This window comes from Bombina bombina, chromosome 5 (genome assembly GCF_027579735.1).
Source record: "Bombina bombina isolate aBomBom1 chromosome 5, aBomBom1.pri, whole genome shotgun sequence".
In the NCBI taxonomy this organism is placed as follows: domain Eukaryota; kingdom Metazoa; phylum Chordata; class Amphibia; order Anura; family Bombinatoridae; genus Bombina; species Bombina bombina.
Genome location: NC_069503.1, coordinates 114477810 through 114495795, shown reverse-complemented (window position 1 = coordinate 114495795; position 17986 = coordinate 114477810). Strand labels below are relative to the sequence as shown.

The window sequence follows — 17986 nt, the reverse complement described above, 5'->3', positions numbered from 1 at the left end:
AGTATCAATAACAGAATCTGAGAACCCTCGTTTTGATAAAATCAAGCGTTCAATCTCCAAGCAGTCAGCTGGAGTGAGACCAGATTCGGATGTTCGAACGGACCTTGAACAAGAAGGTCTCGTCTCAAAGGTAGCTTCCATGGTGGAGCCGATGACATATTCACCAGATCTGCATACCAAGTCCTGCGTGGCCACGCAGGAGCTATCAAGATCACCGACGCCCTCTCCTGATGGATCCTGGCTACCAGCCTGGGGATGAGAGGAAACGGCGGGAATACATAAGCTAGTTTGAAGGTCCAAGGTGCTACTAGTGCATCTACTAGAGTCGCCTTGGGATCCCTGGATCTGGACCCGTAGCAAGGAACCTTGAAGTTCTGACGAGAGGCCATCAGATCCATGTCTGGAATGCCCCACAGTTGAGTGATTTGGGCAAAGATTTCCGGATGGAGTTCCCACTCCCCCGGATGCAATGTCTGACGACTCAGAAAATCCGCTTCCCAATTTTCCACTCCTGGGATGTGGATTGCAGACAGGTGGCAGGAGCGAGTCTCCGCCCATTGAATGATTTTGGTCACTTCTTCCATCGCCAGGGAACTCCTTGTTCCCCCCTGATGGTTGATGTACGCAACAGTCGTCATGTTGTCTGATTGAAACCGTATGAACTTGGCCTTCGCTAGCTGAGGCCAAGCCTTGAGAGCATTGAATATCGCTCTCAGTTCCAGAATATTTATCGGTAGAAGAGATTCTTCCCGAGACCAAAGACCCTGAGCTTTCAGGGATCCCCAGACCGCGCCCCAGCCCATCAGACTGGCGTCGGTCGTGACAATGACCCACTCTGGTCTGCGGAAGGTCATCCCTTGTGACAGGTTGTCCAGGGACAGCCACCAACGGAGTGAGTCTCTGGTCCTCTGATTTACTTGTATCTTCGGAGACAAGTCTGTATAGTCCCCATTCCACTGACTGAGCATGCACAGTTGTAATGGTCTTAGATGAATGTGCGCAAAAGGAACTATGTCCATTGCCGCTACCATCAAACCTATTACTTCCATGCACTGCGCTATGGAAGGAAGAGGAACGGAATGAAGTGTCCGACAAGAGTTTAGAAGTTTTGTTTTTCTGGCCTCTGTCAGAAAAATCCTCATTTCTAAGGAGTCTATTATTGTTCCCAAGAAGGGAACCCTTGTCGACGGAGATAGAGAACTCTTTTCCACGTTCACTTTCCATCCGTGAGATCTGAGAAAGGCCAGGACTATGTCCGTGTGAGCCTTTGCTTGAGGAAGGGACGACGCTTGAATCAGAATGTCGTCCAAGTAAGGTACTACTGCAATGCCCCTTGGTCTTAGCACCGCTAGAAGGGACCCTAGTACCTTTGTGAAAATCCTTGGAGCAGTGGCTAATCCGAAAGGAAGCGCCACGAACTGGTAATGCTTGTCCAGGAATGCGAACCTTAGGAACCGATGATGTTCCATGTGGATAGGAATATGTAGATACGCATCCTTTAAATCCACCGTGGTCATGAATTGACCTTCCTGGATGGAAGGAAGAATTGTTCGAATGGTTTCCATCTTGAACGATGGAACCTTGAGAAACTTGTTTAAGATCTTGAGATCTAAGATTGGTCTGAACGTTCCCTCTTTTTTGGGAACTATGAACAGATTGGAGTAGAACCCCATCCCTTGTTCTCCTAATGGAACAGGATGAATCACTCCCATTTTTAGCAGGTCTTCTACACAATGTAAGAATGCCTGTCTTTTTATGTGGTCTGAAGACAATTGAGACCTGTGGAACCTCCCCCTTGGGGGAAGCCCCTTGAATTCCAGAAGATAACCTTGGGAGACTATTTCTAGTGCCCAAGGATCCAGAACATCTCTTGCCCAAGCCTGAGCGAAGAGAGAGAGTCTGCCCCCCACCAGATCCGGTCCCGGATCGGGGGCCAACATTTCATGCTGTCTTGGTAGCAGTGGCAGGTTTCTTGGCCTGCTTTCCCTTGTTCCAGCCTTGCATTGGTCTCCAGGCTGGCTTGGCTTGAGAAGTATTACCCTCTTGTTTAGAGGACGTAGCACTTGGGGCTGGTCCGTTTCTACGAAAGGGATGAAAATTAGGTTTATTTTTGGCCTTGAAAGACCTATCCTGAGGAAGGGCGTGGCCCTTACCCCCAGTGATATCAGAGATAATCTCTTTCAAGTCAGGGCCAAACAGCGTTTTCCCCTTGAAAGGAATGTTAAGTAGTTTGTTCTTGGAAGACGCATCCGCTGACCAAGATTTCAACCAAAGCGCTCTGCGCGCCACAATAGCAAACCCAGAATTTTTCGCCGCTAACCTAGCCAATTGCAAAGTGGCGTCTAGGGTGAAAGAATTAGCCAATTTGAGAGCACGGATTCTGTCCATAATCTCCTCATAAGGAGGAGAATCACTATCGATCGCCTTAACTAGTTCATCGAACCAGAAACACGCGGCTGTAGTGACAGGGACAATGCATGAAATTGGTTGTAGAAGGTAACCTTGCTGAACAAACATCCTTTTAAGCAAACCTTCTAATTTTTTATCCATAGGATCTTTGAAAGCACAACTATCTTCTATGGGTATAGTGGTGCGTTTGTTTAAAGTAGAAACCGCTCCCTCGACCTTGGGGACTGTCTGCCATAAGTCCTTTCTGGGGTCGACCATAGGAAACAATTTTTTAAATATGGGGGGAGGGACGAAAGGTATACCGGGCCTTTCCCATTCTTTATTTACAATGTCCGCCACCCGCTTGGGTATAGGAAAAGCTTCTGGGAGCCCCGGGACCTCTAGGAACTTGTCCATTTTACATAGTTTCTCTGGGATGATCAAATTCTCACAATCATCCAGAGTGGATAATACCTCCTTAAGTAGAGCGCGGAGATGTTCCAACTTAAATTTAAATGTAATCACATCGGGTTCAGCTTGTTGAGAAATTTTCCCTGAATCTGAAATTTCTCCCTCAGACAAAACCTCCCTGGCCCCCTCAGACTGGTGTAGGGGCATTTCAGAACCATTATCATCAGCGTCCTCATGCTCTTCAGTATCTAAAACAGAGCAGTCGCGCTTACGCTGATAAGTGGGCATTTTGGCTAAAATGTTTTTGATAGAATTATCCATTACAGCCGTTAATTGTTGCATAGTAAGGAGTATTGGCGCGCTAGATGTACTAGGGGCCTCCTGAGTGGGCAAGACTCGTGTAGACGAAGGAGGGAATGATTGCTTACTCCCCTCACTTGAGGAATCATCTTGGGCATCATTTTCAGTGTCACATAAATCACATTTATTTAAATGAGAAGGAACCCTGGCTTCCCCACATTCAGAACACAGTCTATCTGGTAGTTCAGACATGTTAAACAGGCATAAACTTGATAACAAAGTACAAAAAACGTTTTAAAATAAAACCGTTACTGTCACTTTAAATTTTAAACTGAACACACTTTATTACTGCAATTGCGAAAAAGTATGAAGGAATTGTTCAAAATTCACCAAAATTTCACCACAGTGTCTTAAAGCCTTAAAAGTATTGCACACCAATTTTGGAAGCTTTAACCCTTAAAATAACGGAACCGGAGCCGTTTTTAACTTTAACCCCTTTACAGTCCCTGGTATCTGCTTTGCTGAGACCCAACCAAGCCCAAAGGGGAATACGATACCAAATGATGCCTTCAGAAAGTCTTTTCTATGTATCAGAGCTCCTCACACATGCGACTGCATGTCATGCCTCTCAAAAACAAGTGCGCAATACCGGCGCGAAAATGAGGCTCTGCCTATGATTAGGGAAAGCCCCTAAAGAATAAGGTGTCTAAAACAGTGCCTGCCGATATTATTTTACCAAAATACCCAGATTAAATGATTCCTCAAGGCTAAATATGTGTAATATATGAATCGATTTAGCCCAGAAAAAGTCTACAGTCTTAATAAGCCCTAGTGAAGCCCTTATTTACTTTCTGAATAAACATGGCTTACCGGATCCCATAGGGAAAATGACAGCTTCCAGCATTACATCGTCTTGTTAGAATGTGTCATACCTCAAGCAGCAAAAGACTGCTCACTGTTCCCCCAACTGAAGTTAATTCCTCTCAACAGTCCTGTGTGGAACAGCCATGGATTTTAGTAACGGTTGCTAAAATCATTTTCCTCTTACAAACAGAAATCTTCATCTCTTTTCTGTTTCAGAGTAAATAGTACATACCAGCACTATTTTAAAATAACAAACTCTTGATTGAATAATAAAAACTACAGTTAAACACTAAAAAACTCTAAGCCATCTCCGTGGAGATGTTGCCTGTACAACGGCAAAGAGAATGACTGGGGTAGGCGGAGCCTAGGAGGGATCATGTGACCAGCTTTGCTGGGCTCTTTGCCATTTCCTGTTGGGGAAGAGAATATCCCACAAGTAAGGATGACGCCGTGGACCGGACACACCTATGTTGGAGAAATAATAAACTTTTAAAAGGGGATATTCATTTCTGCATTGAACATACTTCATGCCACCTTTGTTGTTTAACACACATGCAGTAGTCCTGGTCTGCCAATAAATATTAATACTGCAGTGTAAACCATTTCTTGCAAGTTTTAATTATCTAGCCCTTACTGTTTTGCATAGATAGAAAAGTTTTCTAGGACTATACTGAATTTGTATAACTAGTAAACCAAAAGAAAATCTCTTAAATCTGATTCTGTTACTGAATGAAGAATGTATATTGATATTAAATAATCAACAATATATTATTCTTCACTCAGTCACATATAACAGAAACAGATTTAACAGATTTTTATTTATATTGCTTTTTATTTTTCTGTCCAATTTCAGTGTGGTTAATGGTTATTTATTTATTGGCTTGTAGGTTTTTTATTTCAGATCCATTTAATTCATTAAAAACTCTAATATAATAAAATTATAAAAAAAAACTATTTTAAAATCATTTTTGAAAAAAAGGTCAGTTTCAGTTTTCGGCCAAAGGCATCCTGAATTTTCGGTCAGAGGGATGTGAAGAGAGTATCGCCTATTGATTTTATGGTATATACTCATGGGAAATCTTTTCAAGGGTTCTCTGTTATTGGTCGTAGGGATTCATCTCCTACCTCCCTTTTCAGATTGACGACATACTCTTATATACCATTACCTCTGCTGATAGTTTTCAGTATGGGTTTGGCTATCTGCTATATGTGGATGGGTGTCTTTCATAAGTATGTATCATTATTTAAGACACTCTCAGCTATGGTTTGGCGCTTTATGTATTAATATAAAGTTTTAAATATATGTATGATACTTCTATATGCCATGAGTCAGGTCTATGTATATTTCCGTTTACAGACTATCAGTTTCAGTATGGGAATCATGTTTTAGGATGTTTATTTTCTTACCTGGGGTATAGTCTCATTTTCAAATTGACTTGTTTCTCTTTAATTTCAAGGGCAAAATTAGGCTTGTGAGGTCGCAAAATGCTGTAATTTATTGCGTCATTCTTGGCGCAAGAATTTTTTGGTGCGAATGTGCATCTATGATTACACAAGTTTGTCATTTCCTGCGTCTTTGTTGACGCCAGGTTGTTTGGCATGAAGTTGCGTCATTTCCAGGATGTTTGTTGGCACCAAAAAAAATGTTTCTACTTCATTTTGCGTCATGCGCCATACTTGGTGCCAAAAAATGTGGTTTTATTTTACACCACTTCCTATATGCCTCTTGCCTTCTTTATGTTCAGAGGGCTATGCTGTTTGCATATTTTCCCATTCCTAAAACTGCTATATGAGGAAATTGAATATTTTTTCATTTGCTTGTTTGGTTTTTTTTTTTTTATATCTTCTTTATTATAATAATATATATAAAACATATGACATATGACAAACAAATTTCTGTACAACAGAAACAAGGAACAACCCTTAGCAAATTAGCATATACACCAAACATACGACCTTATCTTATAATCTACTTTTTTTACAATCTTTTTCTTTTTATTGAAAATAAATCATAAGACATACAGAAAGAAAAAGAAACATAACTCAAATAATATATGCCACGCAGGGCAAAATGACAGGTTTGGTCAAAAATACACATGTATATCAGCTAATACAAAAGGGAATTAGTGTCAAAGACATGACATTTTACCTTGAAATGAACATTTGTATTATTAGAGACCTGAGCTTGACACACTTATATATTACGGCTGTCTTTAAATGATTACTGCACTTATAGTTTAGAGAAATCAATAAACATAAAATCGTAATACTGGTAATATAAGCTATGTCATGCCAGGTGACAACTTAATCATAATTATAATCTAAAACATAGCAATGCCATCTTAGCATGATAAACTTGGACCATAAATGCAAAAATATAAATAACTTAACTTTACAATCAAAAATTTGTCATCTTTACTCGATGAATATTTAAATCAGATTTACTTTACCTTTTATTTTAAGTCTAAAAAAAGGGAGCCAATGTCGCCTCCCCCCCTCTCTCCCTATCCTGAAACTATCATAGCAAATGATCATGACCTTTGTTCGTGGGGTTCCTATTCTCTGTAGCAAGAAATCCAAGCAGCTGGGAATTTGTTGTACAATACAAATTCTGCAAAGCTATCTGAACTTAAGAATGGGTACAAAATACGTTTTTGTATATGCAGCGTGTAGGATTTGATTACAGGTAACCAGTCTGAGATAAAAAAAAAAAAAAAAAAAATTTTCCTTGGCGGATTTAAGATGAAAAGATTAAAAAATTATTTGATTCTGTATTTCCAATATGACCTTGGAAAAGGAGGGAACAAATTTTGATTTCCAATTTTTTGCAATAAGATGTCTGATCGATATAATGATAGATACCAAGGTTTTTAGCCTCAAGGAAGAATTAGTAACATTAATATTTAAAAAGATAATATTTTCTGGATTGAATAAGACATCAGTATCGAAAAAGTTTTTTAACCAGAAAGAGAGTTTATTCCATAGTCGTTTTAATTTCGGACAATAGTAGAACATATGTAATAAATCAGCCCTGGGGTATGAACAACGAGGGCATTTAGAAGATTGTGCCATATACATTTTTGACAGCCTGTAAGGCGTTATGTATGATCTATTTATAATTTTAAAATGTGACTCTTTCCAGCTCAAAGGAATTCGGCATTTATTTACCAGGATACAGCTGGCTTTTATTTCTCCGTCTTCCAAGTTCGGACAATCCTGTGACCATGAAGCAGCAATACTATTCAGGCTAAGTAAGTTCTGTTTATTGAGCATAATATCATACATAAGGGAGATCGAGGATAATCCTGCTTTAAATTTCAAAATACATTTTTTGATATCGGACCATGCTAAGCACTGACCTGACTCCCAGCTATGATTATTAAGATAGTGTCTTAATTGAAAATAGGCGAACATATCCTGTCTAGGTAACCCAAATTGTGTGACCAAGGACTCAAATGAATGTATATAACCATCATCATGAAAGATTTGATAGAAATTATTGAGCCCTTTATCAGCCCATTTCTGAAAGACTGCCTGAGAATAACCTGGGGAAAAGTCAATCGTACCAATTATTGGAAGAAATTCAGAAAAAGAGAAGTCAACTCTTGTGAGTGTACAAAATTTCTGCCAAGCTTTAATAATATTATTTATAGTTATCATCCGCTTAACCTTAAGGGGTAAATCCCTTTGTGTAAAGTGCAAAATAGCTTTGACAGAGAAGGGGGATAACATATGATTTTCCATTATCGAGCAAGAGAAAATATTCGTGTCAGCTAACCAATCTATAGCAATTTTGACTAAACACGCAATATTATAAAGTTGTATGTTTGGTAATGCAAGTCCCGCGGAATCACGTGAGTTCATTAGTTTTCTGAGCGCAATACGTGGTTTCTTATTTTTCCAGATAAATCTGGAAAAAATAGAATATAATTTATGTTGATCAACCGGAGAGATAAATAGAGGTAAATTCTGTAATGGATATAATAATCGGGGAAATATAATTGTCTTAATGATACTGACACGGGCCGAAACTGAGATAGGTAATAAAGTCCAGTTTTCTAGATCAATTTCGATTTTCTGAATGAGAGGGGGGATATTTAACTTATACCAGAAATTGGGATTCGAGTGAATATAGATACCTAAATATTTAAATCCGTCCGATATTTTAAACGGGAAATTAAATTTAACATGGCTATCCTTTTTAATCCACATTAGTTCACTTTTCTTTGAATTAATTTTATAGCCCGAAAAAGAACTAAAGATGTTAAGACTATTTAAGATCATCGGAATTTCCTGAGCAGGATCTCCCAGGAATATCAAGAGATCATCTGCATAAATTAGAAGTTTTAAGACTTGAGAACCAAATCTAATACCATCAATTAAGTCCCTGAGCCAGACTGCTAACGGTTCTAGAGCTATATTAAAAAGAAAAGGGGACAGTGGGCAACCTTGCCTAGTACCTCTGCCTAATGTCAAAGATGGGGAGATCTTAGAATTGACTAGTAAATATGAGATTGGATTTCTATATATATTATGTATGAATCGGATAAATTGATTCCTGAAGCCAAACTGTTCAAGCGCTCTAAATAAGACTAATTAAAGCGGTATCTTGTTTTAATTGTATATGTTGAGGTTGATCGATATTATGTATATAATCTATACACGTTAAAACTTTACGAATACTTTTTGAAGAATTCCTGGTTGACATAAAGCCCGTTTGATCGGAATGGATTATCTTATCGAAGGAGATCGAGAGCCTAGAAGCTATAATTGAAGTTAAGATTTTATAATCTGTATTGAGAACAGATATAGGTCTGTAAGATGCAGGATCTTCCGGGTCTTTATCTTTTTTAAGAATTAGAGAAATATTCGCCGCAGTAAAATTTTTTGAAATTTGTTGATTATTAATATAGTAATTATTAAAGAGTTTTTCTAAAGTCTCTATGATCTCCTCCGATAAGATTTTGAAAAATTCAGCTGGAAAGCCGTCAGGGCCTGCTGCCTTATTTAGTTTAGTCTTAATTATAGCTTTTCTAATTTCATCTTGGGTTATAGGGGCATTTAGTATCGATAGATCCGTATCTAACATTTTCGGGGGATTAATTTTGGACCAGAACATTTCTTCCTGGAGTGTATCTGATTCTGTTCCAGTATATAGTTGTTGATAATAGCCATGAAAAAAGTTACCAATTTCATGGGGATCTGAGTGTCTTTTATTTCCTGCCCTTATAGCCAAGATATAGTTTTTCTTTTTTCTATTCCTAGTTAATTTAGCTAAAAATTTGGCAGAACAGCCGTGAAAGCTTTTATAATGAAGATTATTTTTTATTTCTTCCTCTTGAACTTTTTGCTTTATTAAGATATCCCTTTCCTGTCGAGCTTCTATATATTTTTCCAGTTTTGATCATTACGCAAATTATTATAACTAATATAGGCGGTTTTGGCTTGATTAGCTAGAAGGATTTCTTGTGCGGCAGCTTTCTTTTTATGATACACATATGGGCCTTTATCTCTCCTCTTATGACTGCTTTAGCAGTTTCCCAAAATATCTCTATTTTATTGAAATAAGCTAAATTATTTATACAATATTCTCTCCAGATTTGTCTCAGCCATATTGAAAATCTAGAATTATTATACAGATATCTGGGGAAATGAAACGTGTAATTATTGTTCTTATATCTCGTCAGGGAAGGGAACATAATCGATATGTTAGCATGGTCCGATATGACAATATCATGTATCTGGGGAACTGGCTTGAGTATCGATAATGATTCCGATATTAAGATATAATCAATTCTCGAAAATGTCTTATATGTTTTAGATTCGCATGTAAAGGTGTGAGAGTCAGGATTTTTAATTCTCCAAATATCGACAAGTTTCATCTTATTGCAAAAAGATCGAAAATATTTAGCTTGTCGATCGTATTCTTTTTTGTTTCTAACATCAAATCTATCAAGTTCAGCAGATAATGACATATTAAAATCACCTCCAACTATAACATTCTGATTAATGAAAGGAAATAATTTAGACTGTATTAGCTTCCAAAATTTAGCTGAGAATTTGTTAGGGGCATATATATTACATAAAAAGATTTTTTTGGTGCGAATGTGCATCTATGATGACACAAGTTTGTCATTTCCTGCGTCTTTGTTGACACCAGGTTGTTTGGCATGAAGTTGCGTCATTTCCAGGATGTTTGTTGGCACCAAAAAAAAATTTTCTACTTCATTTTGCGTCATGCGCCATACTTGGTGCCAAAAAATTTGGTTTTATTTTACCCCACTTCCTATATGCCTCTTGCCTTCTTTATGTTCAGAGGGCTATGCTGTTTGCATATTTTCCCATTCCTAAAACTGCTATATGAGGAAATTGAATATTTTGTCAAAATGTTATTTTTTCTTTTACATTTTGCCCTGACCCTCATCCAAATGGGGGTTGCTCCTTCTTTATAACTGTCACAAAATGTACTTAAAAGATGCAGATATAATTATAATAGTTTATATTTGCTTGTTTGGTTTTTTTCTTATATCTTCTTTATTATAATAATATATATAAAACATATGACATATGACATACAAATTTCTGTACAACAGAAACAAGGAACAAACCAAGAATTAGCATATACACCAAACATACGACCTTATCTTATAATCTACTTAAACAAAGAAGAATAGCATCTTCCTGGACACTCACACACAAAAGAAAGGGAAAAAAAAAAAAAAAAAAGGGAAGGGGAACTCTCTCCTCTAACTCCCACCCCGTCTCCTCCCCCTCCCCTCCTCATCATTAGTCCTAATTTAGCCTGATGTTAATAATTTGTTCTATATAAAATATAAAATCATTGCCCTGGGAACATACAAAGACCTTCCAAATCCTACAGAACTTTTCCCCTGAGGTCCCTCCTATTTTAAGATCATAGGCTGCTTTAATTACTGCGTCTAATAGCAGTTTCCTTATTTCCGCTATAGAGGGAACTTTATCTGTGATCCAGTATCTAAAAATGAGTGTTCTAATAATTGTTAATGCCACTACTAAAAAATTAGTGTCTCTATCCCAGGAGTAATGAGATCTGAAGAAAAAGATAGATTCTTTCATTAAATAAATTTTCCTTTTGAATATAGTAGAGAAAAAGTATTCCAGCTTCTTCCAAAACTGATTTAGTTTTGGACATCCCCATATCAAATGGATTAAGTCTGGATCCTGAGAGTGACACTTAGAACAACAATTAAGCACTTTCTTATTCCACTTTAACTCTGCACGGAGTTAAGTAGTCTCTATGCAGCACTCTGAATTGAGTTTCTCTATAGTAAGATGAGGGGAGTAACTTTTGGGTGATGGTTAAACTTTTCAAAAGTATTTTTTCCAGGTTAGGAAACTCAACCACTGTTGTCCAATAAGATGACAATTCTGATACTACTGATTTTTCGTCAAGGGACAACAAAAATTTATAAATAAAAGATAGCAGACCCTTCCTAACTTTTAAAACATCAACCAGAGGATGAACTCTCCACAACTGAGGAGCCAATTTAATCAGTTTAAGAATATAACTTTTAACTTGTAAAAAATAAAACATATGTTTCTTTTGTACTGCAGGAAAAACTGTATTTTGAAGCCTATCAAATACATAAACTTTATTCAAGGTAAAATCATAAAAATCACTCACTACCAATGGTCTCTCTGGTGACCATTTCTTGAAGATGTCCAATGTATTACCTAGGGGAAAATGAGGATTGCCAATTATCGGCATCCATTTTGAGATATTTTGTCTTATTCCAATAGTCTTGGATAAGTTTCTCCATACTTTTATAATATCCCTATACAGAGAGTGTACCAAGAGTCTCTTTCCTATCTCTCTATTTGTAGCACATAATACATAATTTAAGGAGAGCGGGGAACAAACTTGATTCTCTAACATCTCTTCAGAGTATAAGAAGGACCTTGATAGCCAATCAAGGGGGAAACGTAGAATCGCAGCATGGTTATAGCGTTCTAAATTGGGTAAAGCCAACCCGCCTTTACTGTAAGGCTGGTATAGTTTAGTTAATTTCAATCTTGGTTTTCTCCCACTCCATAAAAACAACCTTAGTGATTGATTGAAACGACCTAAGTCATTTTTATTTATTAAGAGAGGAAGCATCCTTAATGTATAAAGAATCTTAGGAATGATGAACATCTTAAAGAGAGAAATGTTTCCCGTCAAAGAGACCGGGAGTGATGCCCACGATTTTAATCTGTCTCTGCTATCCCCTAATATTGTACCAAAATGATCTTTATACCAATCTGCTATATTTGCCAAGATTTTCAAGCCCAGATATTCCAGGGTTTTAGTTTCTATGAACTGATAGCTTTGTGGATCCCCTGGGTTCTCTTTAAGCCAAAGAATTTTTGATTTTGAAAGGTTTGTTCTATACCCCGAGACCGCTCCATACTGTTCAAGCAGCCCTATAATCACATCAATTTGCCTTTTTGGTTCGGCGACAAAGAGCAGAAGATCATCCGCGAATAAAGCAATTTTAAGTTTTGTTTGACCTAAATTGATTCCAATCAGCAAATCTCTCAGCCTAATGGCTAGGGGTTCCATTATGAGATCAAACAAAAGTGGTGACATCGGGCATCCCTGACGGGTGCCTCTTGTTAACATGAGGGAATCTGACATAGAATCGTTGATCAATATAGAAGCCTTAATATTTGAATAGACCTTAATAATGAATTCCTTAAAGAAGCCCTTAAATCCAAATCTTTCCAGAACCTGGATCAAGAAGGGCCACTCCACCCTGTCGAAGGCCTTCTCTGCATCCAAAGATAGCAGGAAGGCCTCCGGCAGGGCAGAGCGGTCGCCCCCATATTGACAAATTACCTATAAGATTTTTCTTATGCTCATCTCTGATGCTCCGCCAGTGATAAACCCTGCCTGGTCCTGGTGCACAATTGCTAGCAGTAAGGGTTTTAGCCTTTCCGCCATTATCTTCATCAAAATTTTATAATCTAGGCCTAGCAGCGAGATAGGTCTATACGAAGTCATGTCTGTTGGATCTTTATTGGCCTCTGGAATTAAAATTATATTAGCCCTTTTAAAACTTTCAGAGATCTTACATTCTGTTCCAAAGTATGCGTTATAGAGATCAGTCAGTACTGGCCCTACCTCTGTTCGTAAAATTTGGTAGAACTCAACAGGCAAACAATCCGGGCCTGGAGCTTTCCCTCTAGCCATTGAACTTATGGTTCTTTGAATTTCATTTTCTGTTATTGGCTGGTTTAACGCTTCACAATTTTCTACTGAAATTGTGGGGAAACAGATCCCGTCCAGAAACTTTTTAGTGGTATCTAAATCTGGACATTGAGATGAATAAAGATCGGAGTAGAAAGCATGAAATAGTTGCGAAATCTGTTCTTGTTGTGTGAATAGTTGATCCTTTACCCTTATCGCTGCTACTGGTTTCTTCCTAGACTGTCTTTTAAACATTGAGGCCATAAATTTACCAACTTTGTTACCAAATTTTTCAAATCTGGCACTGTTTTTATATAAAAGTACCTGTGCATCTCCCAGAAGAAATGTCTCTCTTTCTTTCTTAGCCTGGAAGTAGTTGTCGGTATTTAACTTACAGGGTCTTTCTAAAAACCGAGTATATGACTCCCTCACTTTGTCTGAGAGAGCCTTGACCTTTCTCGTATTCTCTTTTTTTAACTTTGCCACATAGCTAGATATTTCCCCTTTCAAATAGACTTTCGCGGTTTCCCAAAAAAGCTGAATGTTATACCTGCAGTGACTATTAAAGGTTTTATAATCTTCCCATGCTTTGGTTAGAAAATTTTTAAATCCAATAGAATCCCGCAGATAAACCGGGAAGAAAAAGGAGTTAAATAAAAATTTCCTTTTTGTTGTAATAGATAAAGTAACCGGAGCATGGTCCGACAAACTAAAGTCACCAATGATACATTTCTCAACCTTAGGAACCAATAGATCTGAGATCAAAAAAGATCTAGTCTTGAAAGCGTATTGTGGGACTTGGGACAGCATGTATATTCTAGACTATTGGGGTTTAACATTCTCCATATGTCGACTAGTTTTAGTGAGTTATAGAGTAGATTAATTTTTTTTTTTTCAAATTTCAGCTGGGCAGGCTTGATTTTAGCTTTAATGTTACCAATTCCCATTTTCCTTCTATCCAAATACGAATTTGGAGTAACATTAAAATCCCCTGTCAACAGGATTTTAGCTGTCGAAAATTTAAACATTTTCTTTACTAATAAATTCCAAAACCGTTCATTGGAAGTATTTGGACCATAAATGTTAACTAGCAAATATTCTTCATTTTGAATAGAGAGTCTAATAATTACATATCTTCCCTCTCTATCTATAAATGTATTTAAGATTTTGTATTCTAATCTTGTGTGAAAAAGAACCATCACCCCTCTGGAAGATTTTATATAAGATGAAAAAAAGGTTTCTCCCAGCCATCGAGCTTTGATCTTTCTATGTTCTTTATCCGATAAATGGGTTTCCTGTAGGCAAGCTATATCAAAATCCCTTTTTCCTAGAAGATTCATAACTGCCTTTCTTTTTATTGGAGAATGAATCCCCCCCTATATTCCAGGTTAAAACTTTAACCATTCAGTCTAGGAAAAAAGTTAAATGAACAAGGGATAGGACCTTTAGGAGAGAGACGAAAAAAGGGCGGGAGGGAGAGAGAGAGGAAGAGAACGAAGGAGAGAGAGGGAAAGAGAAAAAAAATAAATAAATATATAACCTAACCTAGCATTTACAGCACCTATATTTAACATCTATACCTATTTTAACACTGCCTGTGTTTAACAAGTGTCTAGTGAATGTTTTATTCCTACGTGTCGAATCAATAAAATTTACATACACCACTATACTCAAATCTGGAGTTTTTAACAACTTGTGCTCTAACAACATGTGTTCACCATTATAAAAATTTACATACATCAATATAGTCAATTCTAAAATTCACCTATATTTATCATCTATACCTATTTTTACGGTCTCTGTGCTTATCAAATGTCTGGTGCAAGTTATATTAAATTACAAAAAATGTTATATTATTATAAAAATTGTGTACATCAATTAAATACCCACTAACATTTATAACAACTTGTTTCAAAAAAAATTGTGACCCCCTTTTCCCTTAACACTACCTATATCTATCAAATATCTGATAAATATTTTGATTCTGCGTGGCCTATTTATAAACTTACATACCACGATATAATCAGATCCAAAATTTTTAACATCTTGTGTTCCGCTATATTTATCACCTATATCCAATTTTTCAATATCTGTGTTTGTCAAATATCTAGTGCATATTTTACTGCTACAAATCAAATCTACAGGATTACATATATCAAAAGAATACATTCTAACATTTTTTAGCAGCTTGTTTTCACCAATGTAAAAATTTTCATACAGTAATATACAGCAAAATGATACATTCTCATAATTTATAACAACTTGTATTCACACAGATTTCTCTGTGAAAAAAAAAGCCATAACAGATTTCACTGTGAAAAAAAAAAAAAAAAAGCCATAACAGATTTCTCTGTGGGGGAAAAAAAAAAAATGAACCCGGGTAGACAAAAACAAAAACCTGTTCAAGAAAAAACACGTACAATTATAGATAAAATAAGTACACATATCCAGAATACCAAATGGAAGGGAGACTCTCATTTAGTTCTTTCCCTGTTTTACTTCGTTTTCCAAGAAAGAAAGAGCTGATTCAGGAGAGTCAAAAAAAAAAAAAGTCTGGGCCTGATTTTATCTTAAGTCTGACTGGATATAGCAGGGAAAAAAATCTATTCTCGGCCAATAAACGGGAACATATAGATGAAAATTGCTTCCTCTTCATTGAAGTTTCATTAGAAAAGTCCTGGAAGAGCAGGATCTTTGTTCCTTGGTATTGTAGAGGTTGATGTTTCCTGTAGGCTCTCATAATTTCGCTTTTCCCTTGGAAGTTTAGAAACTTCGCTATGACTGGCCTCAGTCTCCTGACATTTGATGTTGGGGGGTCTCTCTCTCTTCCCATCCTATGTACTCTTTCAGTTGTGAAGATGTTCTCCCCAGGGTTTAAACCAAGCATCTCTGGGATGGAGTATTCCACACATTTTTTTAATTCCTGGAAGGACAAGGATTCAGGAATGCCAATTAGGCGCGGATTTCTTTGCCTTGTCCTGTTTTCTAAGTCACCAATTTTATTAAGCAAGGTTAAATTTTGTTTTGTCAGAGTTTCCATCTGTAATTGTAGCATATTTTGAGCATCCGCGCAGTTTGAGATCCTCTGTTCTGCTTCCTTTATTCTTTCTGCATGATTCTTCAATTCCTCTAGAATTGTGCTACCTTGTATTAATTTCATCCAACTTTGGGCCAATTAGAGCAGAGACTAGAGTTGCAATCTCCCCTGCATATGAGGTGTCAGGAATCCTATCTTCCCTTAAAGATTTGTTCGGGGAGCTGATTATAGTAGCAGATTTATTAGCTTTTTTCTCTGCTTGTTTCATCTTTGGTGACATTTTTGATTGGGTGAGGTATTTATCCATGTATCTTTGGAGTAAATTATATCTCACTACCAATTTCTTACACTTAATGTGTGCCCAAATACAGAGTTCACAAGTCTCTCAGTTTGCTGTATATCAGCCCCCAAGGCCTTTATCACAGTGGCTCAGATTACCCCCTCTTTACAATTGGGGCCTCAGTTAAACTCTCACTTTCTTATCTTCTCCTTTCCTTTCTTTCATCCTCTTTCTCCCTTTTTCTTATCTTATTTCTTTCCTTTTTGTAGGGAGTTTTATATTAGAAGGTAAATAAGGGAGGTGCAAGATTAGGGTGAAGGACCCTGGGGACTAATAGTACTTCCAATTTTTCCAAAGGTCATAAATTATCCCAGGCAAAAGTAGAGAGAAAAAATAAAATAGAAAAAACAAGTTGGGCCCAAAAAGAAAAAAAAAGGAGTTTCCAGCTCAGCGATCCTCCGTGGTTCAGGGGAGGATAAAACAGGAGAGAAGGAGGATAAAGTAACTTTCTCCAAAACTCAAAGATGAATAAATAGATAGTTCCTACCTCCCCTTCTTTCTCTTCTTCCTTCCTCTGGCTCTTCACTCCAGTTTAGTTAGGCCTTGTCTGGATCTTTCTCTCTTGCTCCTTCTTTATAGGGGTTGAAGGTACTGCGCCTTAAGGGTGTTCCACTTTCCCCTTCTTGAACACCAACAAAAGGCCCCAGCGTTGGTCAGCAGTCAGAAATCCTGACCACAAGACCCTTCTTGTTGCGCTGTATAAAGCAACTTGCGTGGTCATCCACTGCACCGCTTCTCCCCTACGGCACTCTCGAAGGTCATCTCCGGTGTAGACCACCACTCTACTACACCGCTCCCTGGCCCCTCAAGGGTGCTGACGTACCAGCGTCATCTCCCCCAGTTAATATTTGTTTAATTAATTATTTATTCTATTTTCCCAGTAATTAAAGTCAGCATAATATCTATTTTACTCACCTAACACATATGAGTTCATGCTGATAACAGACTCCAATGTCTGTGCTCAGGAAGAAGGTTCCCTTATTCACTCCAGTTACATCAATACTTGATATCTCTCAGTGCTCTGGCCATGTTTGTAAAATGTATATTAAATGGTTAAGACAGATATAATAAATAATGGATCTGATTAACTGTACGTATGGTATAATTAAAGGCACGCATAACAATTCATGTTATACAGATCAGCTGTTTAGGTTATTACATATGTTCTATTGATTCACCACAAGCATTTAGAAGAGTTAACACTGTGTGTGTTACAATTGCCCCTTAAAGGGATATTAAAGTCCAAATTAATCTTTCATGATTCAGATAGGGCATGTAATTTTAAACAACTTTCTAATTTACCTTTATCATCAAATTTACTTTGTTCTCTTGGTATTCTTAGTTGAAAGCAAAAGAAAGGGGAGAGAGACAGAGCAAAAGAAAGGGGAGAGAGGGAGAGCAAAAGAGAGGGATGGAAAGAAAGAGCAAAAGAGAGGGA

The 17986-nt window shown here is 37.3% G+C and overlaps 1 pseudogene; it reads right to left on the bottom strand.

The window, feature by feature from the left end:
• LOC128659238 (oocyte zinc finger protein XlCOF6-like) overlaps window positions 1-17558 on the bottom strand; it is a 39535-nt pseudogene extending 21977 nt beyond the window's left edge.
• Between the last annotated feature and the right edge of the window lie 428 nt (window positions 17559-17986).